This window comes from Theropithecus gelada, chromosome 9, assembly GCF_003255815.1.
Source record: "Theropithecus gelada isolate Dixy chromosome 9, Tgel_1.0, whole genome shotgun sequence".
Classification (NCBI taxonomy): Eukaryota; Metazoa; Chordata; class Mammalia; order Primates; family Cercopithecidae; genus Theropithecus; species Theropithecus gelada.
Window position 1 is genome coordinate 126702735 of NC_037677.1, and position 19521 is coordinate 126722255.

The following is a 19521-nucleotide window of genomic DNA, read 5'->3' on the forward strand; positions in this document are numbered from 1 at the left end:
AGATTCTTGAGCCCAACTGAACTTCCCCTATTGAATTTTCTAACAAAAAGAGAGTTTGTGTATGGGTTTATAATTGAGCCTGCTCTTACAGAAATGTTTTATCAGAATTGAAATCCTCTCTGATCCTCAAATTCTAGAGACAAAGTTTTTTTCTGAATTTGAGAAATCTGTTCAGTTCACAAGGAAAGGTGACAATGTGACATTTGGATGTTGTCCCACACGTGAGGCCTTGTTGGGTGCTTATGGTGGGAGGGACCGTTCAGGCAGGTTTTGTATGGAGAGTTTTCATGTCTGGACACATTTCTGTCCTGAGAAGCACTGCTATGCTTTTGGGAGCATGGACCCAGGCCAGAGCCTGTGGCCAGCTCTGCCTGCCCTCCCTTTCTCGGCCTGCTCTGTTGAGTCTGTAGTGGGGCTTCGTGTGGCATCCTGCCAGGTTAAAGCTGCATGGTGCTTAGGATAGAGCTGGTGCTGTGGGGAGGCTCTCAATGATGAGGGCTGCCATCTGTTTGCCTGTTAACTCTTAGAAACCAAACCTCACATGTCAGAATTTCCTTTCTAGAAGAGGCCGGTTGAATAGGAACCAGAACGGCCCTCATACAGACAGAGCTGTTCACTCCTCCTGACTTGTGTGTTTGTGCCTTCTTTGTAGGAAGGCTTCTCAGGGAATTGGTATCTGTTTAGGGGAAATAAGCCTGCAGGAATGAACTTTTTTTATTTTTAAATAAAAACTCTTGATCAAAAATGGAAAGGAAAACTAAAACCAATGAAACAGGTTAGGTAGTTTGTGGAATTCTCCTTTGCAGGTGAGGGGAGAAAGCAGCTCTCTCAAGGGCACAGCTACAGGTTGGGAGCTGGGGCTTCCATCCAGGGTCTGGGACACGCAAACCTTAGGCTTGCCCCTCCCGGGAGGCCTCCCCATCAGAGCTGTGTGGGATGCAGTTGCCTTTTTACCTGTGATGAGAAACTGGTGAATTGCCAGGATTCTGGCTCTGGCTTCAGTCTGCCCCTTTCCTGGGGATTAGAGGGCATTAACCCTACTTCCTACAGCCGAGCAGCTCTTCCTCATGACTCTGTTTTCTAAACTCCGGGGGTTGACTGATTTGAAGACCGCCTTGTTGATGAATGTGTTGAAACTTGCTATCATAATGTAAATGCTCCTTATTAAAATAACAGGACCTTGTGGGTTCAGTTGCCTTGCCCACGTGTGACTTACATGCTTTTGCCTTTTTTTTGTTGAACGCTGAGCCTTGCAGAAGCATCAGGAAGTCCACCTTGGTCTCACTGGATTGATATTAAGAAGGAAGGAGAAAAATTATTGCCATTTCCATTCTTTACAAAAATGTCATAAGTCTACTGAGGGGTAGACTAAAAAATAGCATGTTTTTATAATTAGAAAGTCTCATTTTATTAACTTAGAAAATGTTTAATCTTTGAAACAACTGTAATACATTTTAAGCACTTGGTAATCATGATCTGTCTTATTGGAAAGAATTAACACAAATAAGACCTATCTTGACAGTCAAAAGTTAAAAGCTTAAGATTGCAATATGAAACATGATCTCTGGTTTAGTTTTTAAAGTAAAATCAGCTTTCTTTTCCTTCCTTTCTTTCTTTTTTTTTGTTTGAGACAGGGTCTCCTCTGTCACTCAGGCTGGAGTGCAGTGGTGCAATCATGGCTCACGGCATCCTTGACCTCCCAGGTTCAAGATCCTCCCACCTCAGCCTCCTCAGTAGCTGAGATGACAGGCATGTGCCACCATGCCCGGCTGTGTTTTGATTTTTTTTGTAGACATGAAGTCTCACTCTGTTGCCCAGGCTGGTCTCAATCTCCTGGGCTCAAGTGATCCTCCCACAGTGTTGGGATTACAGGCCTGAGCCACCATGCCTGGCCTAAGATTGGTTTTCTTAAATTTGACAGTTGCGACTTTTCAAAATTTAAACCTTTCGAAAGTAATTTGATTTTTTGCAGATGAATTCTTGTTTTATACACATTTCAGATGTTGAGTTGGAGGACCTAGACCCTTCCCTTTTTGTCTAGTCACATTTCCTCATGGCCATCCACTGATCATTGAATCAGTGTAAACATGGACAGTTTCTCTTGAGTCTTTGGGTCTTCATTTCTGAAGGCTCCTGTGTCACGTAAGACTTAAATAAATCTTATGCTTTTCTCTTGTTAATCTCTTTTGTTATAAGAGTGTCGGCTGTGCCCCTTGTGATGGATGAGGAAAGGTATCCACCTTTCCGAATCAGACACAAGCTGCAGTAGCTTCCTGGTGCCTCATTCACCAGGATGGGTAACTTTAAAGAGAAGTTTTGTAACTGGCATCCCATTCTAGTTTCAGAGTCTTGGGGGCTTTTTTCATACAGCTTTGTCTGATATTTGGAGACGTTCAGATTCAGAAGAAATGAGTTCAGTTAGCTCATGGGCTGGGCACAGGCACTGTCACTGAAAGCAGCAGAATACCTTGAGGGAGTCTTGGTGCACTTAGGTCACTGTAAGTTATAGGGCTAGGAGTGGGGATTTGAACCAGGATCCCTCAGTGCAGCCCCAGTGCTGTACTTGAAACCTCATGCCACACTGACTTTGAGGTAGCACACTGCCTTAGTGAGTGGAGTTGCCCAAGTCTGGGGCTTCTGAAATGACCTGGTATTTTTACCTTCCTGTTAGAAATGATGTGGCTTTTACAAATTAAGTGCCAGACTGGGCACAATGGCTCATGCCTGTAATCCCAGCACTTTGGGAGGCAGAGGCGGGTGGGTTGCTTGAGCTCAGGAGTTTGAGACCAGCCTGAGCAACATGGCGAAACCTCATCTCTACAAAAAATAAAAAATTAACTGGTCATGGTGGTGTGCACCTGTAGTCCCAGCTACTTGGGGAGCTGAGATAGGAGGATTGTTTGAGCCCAGGAGGTCAAGGCTCCAGTGATCGTGCCATTGCACCCCAGCTTGGGTGACAAAATAAGAGCCTGTCTCGGGGAAAAAAAAAAATTGCGAGGACCTGCACATTTTGACTGAAAAAGACCTGTTCTCCCCACGGTCATTCATCTTGTCATTGGTTGTCAGTGGTACAGTGTTAATTTAATCTTTTCTCAAAAAATCAACTTTTGTTTGAGGAAGTTACAGATTTCCGTATGAACTCCTAGAGAGCCTGCCCTTGTTCGGGGTTGCCTGGGGGATGCCTGCCATGTGGTCCAAGGTGAGGTAAGCGTTTCTCTGCCCCTTGTCTACCAGCCTGCTGTCCCCAGGAACGAGTTCCCTAACTCCTAGCCCTGTCGTTGAGCCCAAGCTTGTAACCTGGATATGGGAGCCGTCTATTTAGGACGAAGGCATGTATGGTAATTTGTAAAGGAATTAAAATAGATTTTTATGCTCTTGTCCTATGTTTTGTGCTTAAAAGGAAGAGCCCCGATATAATGGAGAAAAGCCAGAAGGAGCTTGGATGCCCTCGAGAACCCCGTCACCTGTCTGTAGGGGCAGAAAGGAGGATACCTTTCTTCACCCATCACAAGGGGCACAGCCAACACCCCTTTAATAGATTACCAAGGAAAAATAAAATTTATGTAAAGACTTAGGTGATACAGGAGCCTTCAGAAATAAAGACCCAAGAGAAACTGCATGTTCACACTCAGATTCAACGAAGAGTGGGTGGCCATGCAGAAATGTGATTGGACAGAAGGGAAGAATCTAATCGTAGACTGGATGGGAAAACCTTGCCCCCTGTGTAGCATTCCTTCCTTCCAGGTACAGGACAGGGCCCTTCTGGGATGAAGGTCTGGGAACACTTTCAGATAAAGTACTATGGAGGATGTTTTTGTGGCCGGCTCCTGTAGTGGAACACGGGTCCGGCTGCTTGCCAGTTACAGAGTCCGGTTGACAAGAGCAAGGTCTGGTAGAAAGAAAATGACGGTTAACCAGAGCTAGTCATGGGGATATGGCTGGATTCCCACCCAAAGTAACGACTTTGAATTTCTGGGGAGAAGGCAAGGGTTTAGAAAGCGGGGACAGGAGGGGACTTGAAATGGGAGGTGTGCAGGGGTTGTGCTGAGTACATTGTGTGTCTTGTTCTGGTGGCTGTCCTGGGCCTCAGTCCACCTGGAGTGTGGGTTGGCATCATCTCAACGAGTGGCCAGATTTGACTGCCCACCTTGAGGTAAGCTCTGGGATTTTGCAGCTGGGTTTCCACGCTTGGTCTGTCACAAGATTAGCCCCTAGAACTTCGAAATAAGCACGTAATTAGAGACTAGCTCACAGACACATGTGAAGAGGGTATACGGTAAGAAGGGGGAGGGGTATGGAGTCTATTTTAAGATTAAGGGAAAAGGCTTCTGCAATTTGCTTTAAGGTTATGTCTCAGTACTAAAGAAAAGGAAAAAAAAAAAGTTTAAAAATGCATTTTGAAGTTAAGCTGCTCAGTTACACTCCTACACAAGGCCAGGGAAGGTGAGAGTCATATTTCTAGTTTTTTTTTTTTTTTTTCTTGAGACAGAGTTTTGCTCTTGTCCCCCAGGCTGGAGTGCAGTGGCGTAATCTTGGCTCACTGCAACCTCCACCTCCTGGGTTCAAGCAATTCTCCTGCCTCAACCTCCCCAGTAGCTGGGATTACAGGCATGTACCACCATACCTGGCTAGTTTTTGTATTTTTAGTAGAGATGGGGTTTCGCCATGTTGGCCAGGCTGGTCTCGAACTCCTGACCTCAAGTGATCCACCCGTCTCAGCCTCCCAAAGTGCTGGGATTACAAGGTGTGAGCCACAGCACCCGGCCATATTTCTAGGTTTTTATGGCTGGCCTTGCATGAGAGGGGTTCTGGTTTCTGTGACCTGCACTGGGAAGAGGCATTCTACTTCCTGTGGCCTACCTTGAGGTGGGTGGGGTGGGGGCAAGGGAAGGGACCAGAGGGGGTCAGAGAGCCCTTGCCTCTGAGGCCCTTCCGGTGTCCTGAAGTTCCTAGTACTCAGTGTGCCAAAACCCCAGGCCTTGGGTATCATTTTCTGAGCCCCAACCTATCCCTCTATTTTGCGTTTAGGTCTGGAGGAAGGTTCCAGGGCATTTGCCCTTGGTGGGTGCAGGTAGGAAGGATCTGCGGGTCTTCCTCATGCCAGGAGTCTTGTCCCAGAATCAAAGGCTCCTGGTGGGTAGGAGCGCGTCCCATGCTGCAGCACGCTTGGCTGTCTAAAGTTGCTGATGAGAAGCAGCATAGGATCTGGCAGGGATGGTCCTGAGCAGAGAGGCTGAGATGGGAGGTGGTGGCCCATTCTGTCTCCATCCCTGAACCGCATGCACTGAGGTGCAGGAATTGTGTGTAGTTTCACACACTTAAATGTAAGAAAGCATGTTCCTGTTGAAAATAACATCCCGCTGGGCATGCTCTGGGATGACGACAGGTTTTGCCCTCCTCCTGCAGCTAAGCCCAGGAGTCCTGGAGCCCTGGGTTCCCATCGGGGCTGCAGCCCTCTGCTGTTTCCCCGTCCGCTGTCAGGGAAGGAGTCTCCTATATCACAGGGCAGGGCCTGCATGCAGGTCCAGGTGTATAAATTTTAGGGCTTGTTCAGGAAGCAGGCAAAATGTGCCCTTGGAGGTGCTGAGATACAAAGCTTTTCCCCCGGTGTTTATTATTTGCTACTTAATATTCTAAGTAAAGAAAAATTAGAAATTTAAGTCATTAACATGAACGTTTCTGCTTTTAAACACTGTGCAGTGGCAATTTCAAATGCAAATATAAGAGCATTTAACTTACGTGTGGGGTACCTGAGCTGGCCCATTAATGTCTATCTCAGCTTCTGCCAGGATGCTGGAGGCGCTGCACAAAAGGAAATGCTCTTGATCCGTGCACATTCCCTCAGCGAGCACTGCCTTCAGGCTAAGGCAAGAGAGAGAGAAGGAGCTGTGGGTTGCCCTCTCATTGCCTGCCTTCTGTGTCATCTTCAGTGAGTAGTTGGCTAGTACAGGCAAGAGACAAGGCAGAGAGGATATGATGATTTACTCCGTCATCCGTGTTTCTTAGAATGCAATTGCTCTCTTTCTGGGCTGGAAGCAAGTTCTGGTGTGATTGGAAAGTGTGGTGCCAGGGCTGTCAGCTCCAGCTCTCCTGTCATAGCCAGTTACACGCTGAGGTTGCCCTCGCCTTGAGTCTTGTCACGCCTGACGCTGGGGCCCACTGGAACGCTGCTTCTGGTGCATTGTGAACCCTGCATGTTAGCCGGGTGGCAAGGAGTAGCCAGTTCTCTGCTCACCCACATGCTCTGTGGTGCCTCTGCACTAACAGCACGCGTTCAGATAAAATTATTAAGAATTTTGAGATGATGATAGCAGAACGTGAAACCGAATGTAGTCCTGAGTGCAGGGCCCCACAGGACCGCACAGGTGGCAGGCCTGGAAAGCCAGTCCTGCTTCAAGCAGTGTGGCTGAAGGAAGTTGGGGAGCTCAGGCCCTGATCCCAGGGTTCTCCTTTCCTGGAGATTCTGTTAAAGGGCCACTTACCTTAACCATGATCTTCTCTTTGAACTTGCTCCGAACTTCTCACTAGAGAAACACATACCTGGTCACCTGTGACCCCTTGTTCTATGTGCATTCCTACGGGGACCTACTCTCTAACCGACGCTGAAAGTACCACAGCAAACAGGTGCTGTCCTGAATAGTTGACACGTATTAAGTCATCTAATTCTCACCACAACCCTATGAGGTAGGCATCATCAGCCCCATTTGACAGATGGGGAAACTGAGGCATGGGTGAAGCAAACTGCTTCTGGTCATAGTACCTGGTGGACCAGGATTTGACCCTGGGCCTCCTCGCTGCAGTTGGCCCTCTTAACCTCTGTGAGGTGTGAGGAGTCAGTGAATTGGCTCCTGTGGCTTGGGAGGGAGACGTGTTCCTCTGGGTGGCCAGGGACAGCACTGTGTGGAGGGTGGAGTGATGGGCTGTGAATGGGCCCATACTGGTCCTAATGGTAGGCAGAGAGGGTGAGGAGGTGCCCAGGACCAGCTTTGCTGGAAGGAGAGAACGCTGGCACCACAGGAACAGCCCACCATGAAGGCCATGCCCTGCCCGAAGCATGGTGCCTATTTAGAACCTGCTGAGGACCCCCCAGCACGATGGCATTTTGGGTGTTATTTTTGCCGGTAGGGAAACAAGCTCAGGAATTTGCCAAAGCTGTCATCCAGGGGGCGAGTGGCTCAGCCCAGGGTTCAAACCCGCTCCGGATCTTGCTTCTCCCGGATCACAGCAAGCACTGTGCTCAGGCCTGGGGCGGGGACAGATTCTGCCTGAAGTCAGGTCTGACGCGGGCGGGAGGGTTCTATCTACTGTGGTGCGATCTCGGCTCACTGCAAGCTCCGCCTCCCGGGTTCACGCTATTCTCCTGCCTCGGCCTCCCGAGTAGCTGGGACTACAGGTGCGTCCCATCACCCCCAGCTTAATTTTTTGTATTTTTAGTAGAGACGGGGTTTCACAGTGTTAGCCAGGATGGTCTCGATCTCCTGACCTCGTGATCCGGCCCGCTTCGGCCTCCCAAAGTGTTGGGATTACAGGCGTGAGCCACCGCGCCAGGCCGCAAATACTGGAAGTTTTAAGTCAAGCGAACAAACGTTAAACCGTGTCCTGTCCTCTTACCTTGACAAATACACCTACCAGTGACCGTGAAGGCTGCCTTGTAAATTTAGAAAGTCCTGGGTCTTGGGAGCTTCAGGGAACAGATCGCCCGCCCACGTGTGCCCCCCTTGCTTCCCATCCTGTTTCTGTCCCCTCCCCCGGGCCCTGGGGCACACAGGGGTGGGGTCAGGGGTCTGCGCCGGGAGGGGCTGCTCAGGCTCCGGGCGTGCGCTCCTGGGGCGGCCTGTACACATCCCTTCTGGAGGAGTCTGCCCGGCGCATCTGGGGAGGCGCGCAGCCCCTGGTGCCAGGGTCCAGGTGGCGCCACTGGGGAGGGCGTGTGCAGGAACCAACAGCCCTGGAACCAGACGCCAGGGTAGGAGCCAGTCACGAGCCCTGACTGGCTGGGTCGGGTCCCTGTCCTGGATCCCAGAGTGCCTTGGACGTTGAGGCTGCAGGGACACCCTGGGACCAGCGACGGCAGGTGATGCCCAGGGCCCCGCGCCAACTGGAAGCTTTGCTGCCGCTGCAGCCTGGTGTGACTGGAGGGACAAGGCCGGGGCGCGAACTGAATTTTCTGTCATATGCGGAGTCAATGCACCAGCTCACCTTGAAAGGCTCAGTTTCCACGTATGCAAAACGGTCCAGGATGCTATCGTCCCCTAGTCGCTGCTGCACCATCGAGGTCAGCGCGCAGCAAGTCACAGAGAGGCCACGTCGGCTGCAGACCTTGGCGGCGGGCGGTGGCGGCGCGTGTCCACGCGAGGGCGCTGCGCACCGCACTCCAGCCCGGCCTCGCCGTCTCCAGGGGCGGTCTCCGGGCGCCAGGGGGCGTGCGAGGACCGAGGAGCGCGCAAGAGCCAGCCCGCGGATCCCGGACCGCGCGCCCCCGCCGTGTGCCCCGCCATGTGCCTCGCCGTGTGCCCCGCCGTGTGCCCCACTGTGTGCGGGGTCCCGGGAGCGCGACCGGTCTGCCCGGGCCTCCTCCGCAGATGAAGCGGCGGCTGGAAGGTCTCGGGGGCGCGCCAAGCCAGAGGCGCTTGCCTTCACACCTGTGCGGGGCTCACCTGGTTCTGCGGCCGGCCCGGGCGTTACCTGCATGCACCGTGCTCTACCTGCGGGAGCGGAGCGGAGTCCGCGGTGCCTGCGTGGCCGGGGCAGGAACCCCCAGGTCTGGCTCGGAGCCCCGCCCCGCTGCCTGCGGCTGCCCAGTCTTTCCGAGCAGGAGTGGGCCGGGACCTCCGGGGAACACGTGCCCGAGCCCTGGAGGCGGCCGTGCTGCGAGCGGCGGCTGCGGTGAAGCAGGGCGGATCCCCGGACCCCTGCCCGTCCGTCCCCGGGGACCCGCGGGTCCGTCTGGTTGGCGGCCGAGCCTCCTCGGGGTGGGCCCTTCATCCTGGCGCGGGGTGCTCGGTCGTGCAGGGGACGCCCCTGTCCCGTCCTGCCCGGGCTGCGACCTGCGCTGAAGAAGGGAGCGGAGCTGGCATACCCCAGCCCCAGACCATCGGGGTGCCTTGCCCGCCTCCCCAAACCTGGGTCGGCCCGGCCCCTGCAGCCACCGGGCCTGGGCCCCAGCACTCGAGCAGCAGGGCCCCGCAGGCCCGGCCTCCCCTCCCCGGAGTCGGCCCTCCCCAGGAGTTTTTTGTTCCTTAGCCCCGGTGAACCTTCTGCGTCCCCTCGAAGAGGGGAGCCAAGGGACCTTGGGGACAGTTGAGGTTCGGCTTTTTAAAACACTGGTCGGCTTTATTTTTAGAGCAGTTCTATATTTGCAGAAAAAGTGAGCAGGTAGTCCAGAGTTCTTATTACACCCCCTGCTCCCCCCACCTACCCGCCCCGTGAACATCTTGCACAGGCGAGGTGCATTTGTTCTAATGAATGAACAAATAGTGACACGTTACTATTAGCTAGAGTCCATACAGCTGAGGTCCCCTTTCTGTCCCAGGATCCCACCAGACCGCCGTGTCCTCACGCTCCTTGGCTGCAGCATTTCTCGGACTCTGCTTGTCTCTGGTGACCGTGACAGTGTGAAGAGTATTGTGAAGGCTTTCTCGACTGGGGTTTTCTCACGGTAAGGTTGGGGCAGCGGTGTTGTGGGAGGAAGCCCTCAGGGGCAAAGCGCCACCCGGCTCCCGTCACATCGAGGCTACGCTGCTGACACGACTTCTCGCTGCGGCACTGACCTTGGTCACCTGCCCGGTCTCCACCCCAGTTCTGCTTTCTCCCTCCTTCTATAGGGTGTCGTTGGAAGTCCCTGTGTGCAGCCCACACTGAATGAGTGTCCCTGAGGGGGAGTAGCCCATAAATTGCTGAGTTCTACATGGAGACGTCTGCATACTCATCTCTTTTCTTCATTTTTCTTCTTTTGGAGACAGGGTATCTCTCTGTCACCCAGGCTGGAGTGCAGTTGTGTGAACACAGCTCACTACAGCCTCGATCGCCTGGGCTCAAGCGACCCTCCTACCTCAGCCTCCCAAGTAGCTGGGACCACAGCCGTCATCACACCTGGCTAATTTCTTTGTATTTTTTGTAAAAAACTACAAAGTTTTGCTATGTTGCCCAAGCTGGTCTTGAACTCCTGAGCTCAAGTGATCCTCCCTCTTTGGCCTCCCAAAGTGCTGGGATTACAGACATGAGCCACTGCACAGCCTTCTCTGCATTTACTCATCTATTCGTTCATTCTGTCAGTGTAGACTCATAGGTATTGTATAAGGGGTTAGGAGGGGTGTGGTTATAGGCTGCTGGTGTACACTTGGGCACTTGTTGTGTGGGTCCCTATTGTTGTCTTTGTTTGAAATGTTTCTAGTGAAGTGAAATAAAGATGGGGTTAGGACCGGCACTGAGGGGTGAACCAGGCTGGTGGACAGTCCCTTACCAGAGCCTGCCCCTGTGTCAGGCTGGATCTGGACCGGGCTGTGTTGGGCCTTTGTCCCTGTGCCTGGTGCCCTGTCTGTGCTAATGGCTATGGCCCTAACAGAGGCTCCTGAGGCCCAGGGGTGGTTCCTGTTGGCCTCCAAAACCTGCCCTACTCAGTGACTGAGAGAGCAAGTTGGGACCCACTGGGACCGGGCCCTGCCCTTAAGGCGGCCCCGTGGCCTCTCCGAGTGCATGGCAGTAGAAGTGGTGGGGGACATTGCAACCTGCAAAGTGCTGGGCTGGAGGCTACTGGCTGGGCCACCCTGTTTCTGGCAGGGACCTTCTGACAGGGCTGATGTGTGTCCTGAATGGGACTCCTGCCTGCGTTTGGGGCTGTCCCTGCAGCGAGAGCGTGGGGTGTCTGTGGGGGCTGGCTCCCCTCTCCTGAGTCCACCCCAGCCTCTGTGGACGGCTGCTCGCCTGGGCTGATGGATGTGGGCTTATTATCTTGTCTGTCTTAGGGGAAGGTATTAGCTTGGCAGTTAATAAAAGATTTTAATTAAAGAGGGAAGAATCATTTTGGCAAACTAGCCTTGTTCCCAAACTCAAAAGACCTGTCAAAGTTATAAGTTCGCTCAATTTCCACACAAAACCTTGCTATTTTGGGGGAATTCAGCCAGAGTCTGGGGTGACACAGCCCTGGGACTAGGCACCCTGGGTAGAAAACTGTTTCCCTCTCTCTTCTCGCCTGTGAAAGCCCCTGGCAGCCACCCCGTCCCTGCTTCTCCGAAGCCCTGCTCCCTCTGCCCACAGTCCCCATGTGTCCCAGTGTTACCCTGACCCCTTCTCCACGTGCCCTTCCCGCCCAGGTCCTGGTCTCCTGCAGAGCTGCCTCACCTCCAGGCATCTACGTAGGCTGTTACATCCTCTTTTCCATGTGCCAGCGATGGGATGCTTAAAATACATTTTGAGAGAGTTATGGGCTCACAGGCAATGGCGAGGGGTGGTACAGAGAGACCCCGTGTACCCTGCCCTGTTCCCCACAGCAGGAGCATCTTGCAAAATTGGAGTGCAGTAGCACAGCTGGGATATCCCATTGATACACCACGAGCCTTGTTCTGGCTTCAGTTTTGTGTGCACCTGTCTGTGTTCATGTGGGCACGTCAAGTTCTAGACAATTCCACCACAAGCACCCACAGCCAGATGCAGAACAGCCATCACCGAAGGCTCCCTCCTGCCCTTTCACCCACAGCCACCTCCCCTCCCACCCAGCTCTCCTGGGTCGGGGGTGTGTCTTTTTAATCCACAACCCAGGTCACACCTCCTGCAGCCTGCAGTGGCATCTCCCAGGCCCTCCCAGGCTGGGTCCGCAGGGCTCCCCACCATGGCGGCAGAAGTGGCCCCTGAGTGATGGCAGGTGCACTTGCTCTGCCCAGCTCTCTCAGGCCCTCCTCACCCCTGCCTGGATGCTGCCTGGCCCACCCCTTCCACTGCCTCCCTCACACTCCTCCGACTCCGCAGCCCGCCTTCCCCCTACACTCTCCCTCTGACTAAGGGAAGGGTTTCTCGGGAGCCTCGCTACCCCTCTCTCTGTCTCTGTCTGTTTCTCTCTCTTAGTTTCTTTCTGTCTGTGTCTCTCTGTCTCTCTATATCTCTGCTTCAGTGTCTCTATCTCTGTATCTCTCTGTTTCTGTCTATACTTCCCTGCCTCACTCTCTGTCTCTTCATCCTACCAGGAGTCTGGCTGCCCTTGCCTCCCTCCTGCATCCCTGGCATGTGGATGCTCAGGGCAAAGTGGGTGCTCGATGACTCAGATCCCTGCTCCCTGCCTTGGTCTTTCCTGAGCCTGCTCAGGGCTGTGCTTGGGGACAGGATGGGGACCTGTGGCTTCTCTCACCTCCTCTCCTGCCCATGCCTGCTGCCCTGCCGGCCCCTGGAGGTCCCAGGCTGGTGACTGGACATGCAGACAATGGAGGAGCCCTCAGGGGTCCTGGAGGCACCAACTGGAAAGTGGCCAGGTGTTGGTTTGGGCCGAGCTGGGTGTGGTTCTCCTGTGGCCTGGCCACCAGCAGGACAGAAATGGCAGGGTGATCACTGGCTTACCCAGAGATTTTGTTTCCACAGAGCCTTGGCCTTCGTTGACTGTTACCACTGGGCTTTGAGTCAGACGTGGCATGTCTGAGTGAGAAAGAGTGAGAGTGAGAGCAAGAGTGAGAGAGAGAGAGAGAGAGAGAGAGAGAGAGGGAGGGGAGAGGAGAGGAGAGGACGGGGGAGAGGGAGGGGGAAGAGGAGGGGGAGGGGGGAGGTTCTTCAATTCTCCCAGACCTCCTGGTCAGACCCCTCCAGGCCAATGGAATATTTAGTTCTAAATCCTTCCCTGGTACAGATTGAAAGTGAGGAGGGTGATCTGGGGCTTGTCCATTTCCATCATTTCTCAGGTATCTGGCAGGCTCGGTCCCTGGCTCTTGGCCATTGTGGGGGCACAGAAGGAGAAACAAGGACGTCCCTCGTCCTCAGGGGCTGGCTAGATGCAGGCAGGAGTGAAGATAACACATGGCATGGAAAGGCAGGTGTGGCCCTTAGCGACAGTGGTGCTGGGAGCCTGGCTCCCTGGGGGCTGCTGCTGGATGGGTTCAGAGATGAGCAAGAAGGAGCGGTGAGCTGGGAACGTGGTGCCCTCCAGGCCAGGGAGACCTGGGACTGGGGCTGTGGAGGGGCTCTGCTGGGGTCCCTGAGTCACACCGGCTCCTCTGTGGCACTCCTTGGCTTCAGCAGTCCCTCCCCACTCCCTCCTGGGTGCAGGGTCCCCTCCTGTGACGTCCCCTTGCTCCCCAGTGCTGGGTCCATGGAGGCTCCAGACACCATCTGCTTGTGCACGTCCAGCATCCATGCCGAGTCACTTGGTCACTGAGGGGACCCCACGCAGCGGACTCCAGGGGCCTGCGGTGGATGGAGGTCCGTCCATAGTAGGTATGGGGCTGGCCCTTAACCCCAGAGTGACTGGGAACCCCTCAGCTCCTGGGCAGGGTAGGGGTGATGGAAGTGGAAATGCTGCTGGAAATACATTAGCCTGGGCCACTGTGGCAGGAGGAACTGTGCAGGGCCGGAAACCCAGGTGCAGGTAGGTTAGGTGGTGGTGGCTGCTGGCCTGGGGACAGAGGCTTCAAGGACTGCAGTCCTAGTGGCCCGACACTGACACAGGTGGGACTGGCAGAAGAGGCCAAGGCCAGACCTCGAGAATGAGCCCAGGTGGCCGGCTGGACCCGAGGGGTGGTCCTCGAAGTCATTTTTGGCCCAGGGTGCCATGGGTCAGTGCCAGGAGCCCCACAGGCAGCTGCATCCTGTTTGCATCAGGCCTGAAGGATGGGAACAGGACAGGGAGCCAGGTTCCCATTGCCCATCAGGCCAGGCCTTCTCAGGAGCCCTCTGTGGCCTTCATTAGGCTCCTGTTAACAAGGCTGCACATGGACAGGCGGGGCTTACCTGATTCTCGCAGCAGGGATTTTATTTTTTGGCGCAGGGGAGCAGGCAGGCACCCTGCACAGCCCAGCCATTTAGAAGACTCTCTTCTTTCTGGGTGTGTTGAGTGTTCACTATGCTTTCATGCCAATAGGAGAGTCACTGTCCCCACCCGCTGTATCTCGCACCCATTGCCACAGTAACAACAGTCTGAACCCCCACCCCACTTCTCTGCTCCTGTCTGTTGCCAGCTTGGACTTGGGGACTCTGCTTGGCGGAGCACTCACACACACGGGGTTGGCTTGGGGCTGGCTGCTCTGGGACAACCCCGGCTTGACAGCTCAGCTGGGCTCCACTGGGCCTCTCATCCTCCCCGCAGCTGGCCTGGGCTTGTCCTCAGGGAGCTCACAGGGTCCAAGATGGCAAGTAGATGTGTGTGAGCCCCTGGCGCCCAGGCTGGAGCTAGTGCCATGCCCAGCGTCCCGGGCTAGGGAGAGGCTTCACCTCTAAGTGGGGGCTGTAAAGGTGCATTGTGGAAATGTCAGGCTACAGGGAAAGAAGACTGGCGTCCACTCGCCTTACTGGCACAGTTAAGCTGTGGGGAGTGCATGTGTGTGTGGGGGTGCCCATGCATGTGCATGGGTGTGCAAACTCGGTGCATGGATGTGATGTGTGTGCATGCGCATGGACACGTGCACAAGTGTGTTTATATATGTGTATGTGTTTGTGCATGTGTGCATGCATGCATATGGGAAGATGCAAGCTCATTTCCGGTATCCTGCTGGTGACCCTCTAGGATGTCTTGTGGAGAGCCAGGATCTGAGCCCAGATGGGCGTCAGGGCAGGAGCTGCAGGCCTGGAGTCTCCAGCCTCCAACAGAGCGTGGACTGGCCCTGCTGCCTAGGAGACTCCAAGGATGCTCACACAGCACCCTCAGCTGCAGAAGGTTGCAGGGAGCATGTTTGTGCAGGCTCTGCTCTGGAATGGCTGTCCTCCACTACAGGATCCTGTTGGCATCCATGGGCACAGCAGGCCACAGTGTGGCGCCAAGGCCTGAGCTCGCCTGCCATGGTCTGTGGTGGGCATCCAGCCTGGCCCCTGCCACCCCATTACCTGCGGGGCATCCCTGCTGTCCTGGTAGCAGCAGCATGGTGTGGGCTGAGCACCAGTCAGGGCTGACAGTCTGCCCCTCTCCAGGTGAAGGGAGTATTCCCTGTCCCCCCAATCCTCTGGGTCAGCCTGGAATCAGGGGTTCAATGGAGCATTCTTCTCTAGGCAGGACCTCATCGCAATGTGAGCAGAGAGAATCTTTCCTTTATTAGGATACAAACTGGGAACTGATTTCTTCTACTGCTTATGGCTGAGACCCTTGACATGAAAATTATTCTGTTGAAGGGGGATAATGCTGCTACCAGCTTCTCCACTAACAACCATAACGGGGAATGATCTTCCAGCTCAATTAAGTAGGTATTCTGCAGAGTAGAAGCCACAGAGGAGTATGGCCTGGTAGGGGAGCATCACCTGGCGGGGAGCATCACCTGAGGGGGAGCATTGCCTGGCGGGGAAGAATCACCTGGGGGGGAGCATCACCTAGGGGGGAGCATTGCCTGGCGGGGAAGAATCACCTGGCGGGGAGCATCCCCTGGGGGGNTTGCCTGGCGGGGAAGAATCACCTGGCGGGGAGCATCACCTGGGGGGAGCATCACCTCGAAGGGGAGTATCACCTGGTGGGGAGCATCATCTTGGGGGAAGCATCACCTGGGGGGGAGCATCACCTGGTGGGGGAGCATCACCTGGGGAGGAGCATCACCTGGCTGAGGTGCCAGATTCTGTGGCTGTCCTTTAAATCCAAGTGCAGTGGCATATCCTTCCCCCTAAGCACAAAAGTCAACAACATAGTGACAAGCTGCTCATTAAGAATTTTGCTGCGGGTTGGGTGTGGTTGCTCATGCCTGTAATCCCAGCACTTTGGAAGGTTGAGGTGGGCAGAGCACCTGAGGTCAGGAGTTTGAGACCAGCCTCATCAGCATAGTGAAACACCATCTCTACTAAAATACAAAAATTAACTAGGTGAGGTGGCGGTGCCTGTAATCCCAGCTATTCCGGAGGCTGAGGCAGGAGAATCGCTTGAACTGGGGAGGTGGAGGTTGCAGTGAGCTGAGATCGCGCCACTGCACACCAGCCTGGGTGACGGAGCAAGACTCCATCTCAAAAAAAAAAAAAAAAAAAAAAAGAATTTTGCTGAGAACATGTTTGGCTACCTGTGCAAAAATGTGAGTAATTGATTTCAAATATAGCTAAAAAGACAAATTGTAAGAAAGACACCAAATTTTTGACCAGTGGAAATTTTTTTTTTTTTTTTTTTTTTTTCTCAGCAGCTCGTGGATCTCTTTGAAAAATGTATTCTGTTTCATCCTTAAGCTACAGATAGGGAAAGAAAATTTCATCCAGAGGTTTCACAGCACACCTGGATTTACTGTAGCAACTCCCTGCTAAAGAGGTGCCAGCAAGATGATATTCCAATACGAAGCTCACTGGGTCTCAGTGAGAAGTCTGAGTTGCAGAACATTGAGGAAGCAATTTGGTGTCATTACTTGTAAGTGCATTGTGCATTACGGAGTCGGGTAGGCATGAGGAGCATCGGGCGAGTTAATGGAAATGCCCTTTCACTAGAGGGACATGTTCCATGATGCTCTTTTCATAAACGTACATATAAAAAACTTATTACATATAGGCCAGGCGCGGTGGCTCACGCCTGTGATCCCAGCACTTTGGGAGGCCGAGGTGGACAGATCACGAGGTCGGGAGATCAAGACCATCCTGGCTAACATGGTGAAACCCCATCTCTACTAAAAATACAAAACATTAGCTGGGCGTGGTGGTGGGTGCCTGTAGTCCCAGCTGCTGGGGAGGCTAAGGCAGGAGAGTGGCGTGAACCCGGGAGGCAGAGCTTGCAGTGAGCCAAGATCTCGCCACTGCACTCCAGCCTGCAGCCTGGGCAACAGAGCGAGACGCCGTCTCAAAGAAACAAACAAACAAACAACAACAAAAAACCTTATTACTTCTAAAACATCATTTAGCTTTTAATCATGAGTTCCTAGAAGCCCAGGCTGCAACCAGGTGCTGCTGCCCCAGGACCAGCTTCCGGGATGGGTGTGACTCCATGGTCTCCAGGTGGCCCTGTCCGGCCCCTTCCTCTGACCACTGAAGGCCCTCCTTCTCCTGAAAGACTGCATCAAAAGCAGATGGTGGGCTGGGCGTGGTGGCTCACACCTGTAATCCCAGTACTTTGGGAGGCCGAGGCAGGTGGATCACCTGAGGTCAGGAGTTTGAGACCAGCCTGGCCAACATGGCGAAATCCTGTCTCTACTAAAAATACAAAAATTAGCTGGGTGCGGTGGCAAGCGTCTGTAATCCCAGCTACTCAGGAGCCTGACGCAGGAGAATCACTTGAACCCGGAAGGCGGAGGTTGCAGTGAGCCGAGATTGTGCCATTGCACTTCAGCCTGGGAGACAGAGTGAGACTCTCAAACAAACAAACAAACAAACAAACAAAACAGATGGTCGCTTCAGGTCTTAAAGCTTGGCTTATGAAAGGCACTGGTTTGTAGCCTCAACTTCACTTGGAAGGGAGACTTTGGAGCTTTATAAAAACCCCACCCATGCCCAGGGGGACTTAGAAGGAGTCCCTGAAGGTGGAAAGCAGGGACGCTCTGCTGCGATCACATTTTACTTCCTTTGTACCTAGAGAGAGTTTGGGTTTGAAGGTATTTGTGTATCTCAGGATGGCTGGCTGAGATGCTAACTCATGAATTTACACTCCCTATAGATCCCTTCACCCCATTCCAGCAGATTTCTGCTTTCAGTTGCCCTTAATGCGGAACCGAGGCTGTCACTGGTGTCGGGATGCAGCAATAATAGGAAAGTGGAGCGACAGCTCCTGGGACCGGTGACACCCAGGAGAAGGATGGTAAAGGTGGAGGGTGGTGAGCATTAGCACTGAGCCACAGGGGCTCCTGGAGCACTGGAGGGATGGGTGTGACTCCATGGTCTCCAGGTGGCCCTGGCCGGCCCCTTCCTCTGACCACTGAAGACCCTCCTTCTCCTGAAAGACTGCCCCAAGCAGTGAGGGCAACGAGGGTGAGGCCTGGCCCAAGCCTCGGATTATGCAGAGCACTGGGTAAGCCTGAGTTCTCAGCCCAGGCAGGCGCATAGTCACAAGGTCAGGGGAAACAAGAGGACCCCCACCTATGGCATAGGGACAACTCTTGAATCCTCTGATTCTCTGTCCCCACTCTCCATTTAAAGCTAGCACTCTCCTTGTTGAAAACCACACGTGGACGCCCAGCCTCCAGGGCAGCTCAGCCTCCCTCAGAGTTTGGCCTCCCCTCCCCTCCTGAGCCCCCAGGGGCCCTGTACCCCGTGGGCACTGCAGGACCAGCCAGCTTGTGCTGCCAGGAGCTGGGAGAGGCCGCATGGGACTGGAACTTGGGGGTGGCATATGGGAAGGTGGGAGAGGAGAATCTGTTGCTCTGGGAGCTTCGGGGTATGGGGTCCATGCCCTGGCAGGCCCCAGTGCTTGGAGGGCTCCTGCAGGCTCAGGGGCGATGGCCTGGCTGCGTGAAGAAGCACCAGAGGGTCCAGAGAGGAGGGGGCCAGAGGCTCAGAGATGTGGGTGTCCACATGAGGCCACCTGTATGCTCTGGGGGGAGCCTGCTGGTGAGGGCTCCAGCTCCCCTTGGAAGCCCAGTGCTGGCCTCTGCAGGCCAAAGCGGTGCCACCGAGCAGGGCTCACCATTTGGGGTGGGCGGGGCAGGATGTCACTGTGATAAGTGCACAGAGAAAGGACACGGTTTTGCAATGTGTGGCAGCGAGGCCCTGACCCGTGGGGCACTGTGGGGAGAGTTGAAAGGGGGACACGTGGCCCCAGGAGAGAGCGGGCCGTCTGCTGGGCATTGCTTAGTCTCTAGGGCCACGAGAAACAAGGAGGCTGGGGGTCACCCCCAGGACACGGTCACAGTCCCTGGCCATGTTTCTGGGCCTGAGCCAGCTTTCCCACTGGAACCCACTGTCTGAGGAGGCCTGGTCTGCAGGAGGGGAGACGTCCTGCTCGGCTTTCGTCCCTAGCCTGGGCTCAGAGAACAAGGGGGCCTGGCCCAGGACAGAACCGTGGGGAGCCCCTGGGCTGAGCTGGGAGTTTGCACAGCAGCCCATGGATGTCTGCGGAGGCCTCAAGGTCCTTCATGAGCTGGCTCTGGTCAGTGGACGGGGCACATGGTGAGGACCCGGGGGGAAGGAGGCAGGGCCTCCATGGCTGGGGAGACTCAGGTTGTCTTTTCTTATCCGGGAACACCAATACCGGGGGGAGAGGAGGGCAGAGGCTCCAGGAGCAGCCCAGAGGGAGGCCGAATGTGAGCCAAGGGCAGTGGCTGTGATACGGACTGTAACGTGTTGTTGCCTCAGGCCTGGGGGACATGTGGAGAGGAGTCCATGGGGTGATGACCAGTTCTGAGGAAGGAGGCCCAGTGAATAGAGGGACCTGCTCTCCCAGTGTGCCAAGACTGAAGAAGTGCCTGGGATATGGGAATGTTAGTCCTCAAGCCAAGGAAGTCCTAGGTA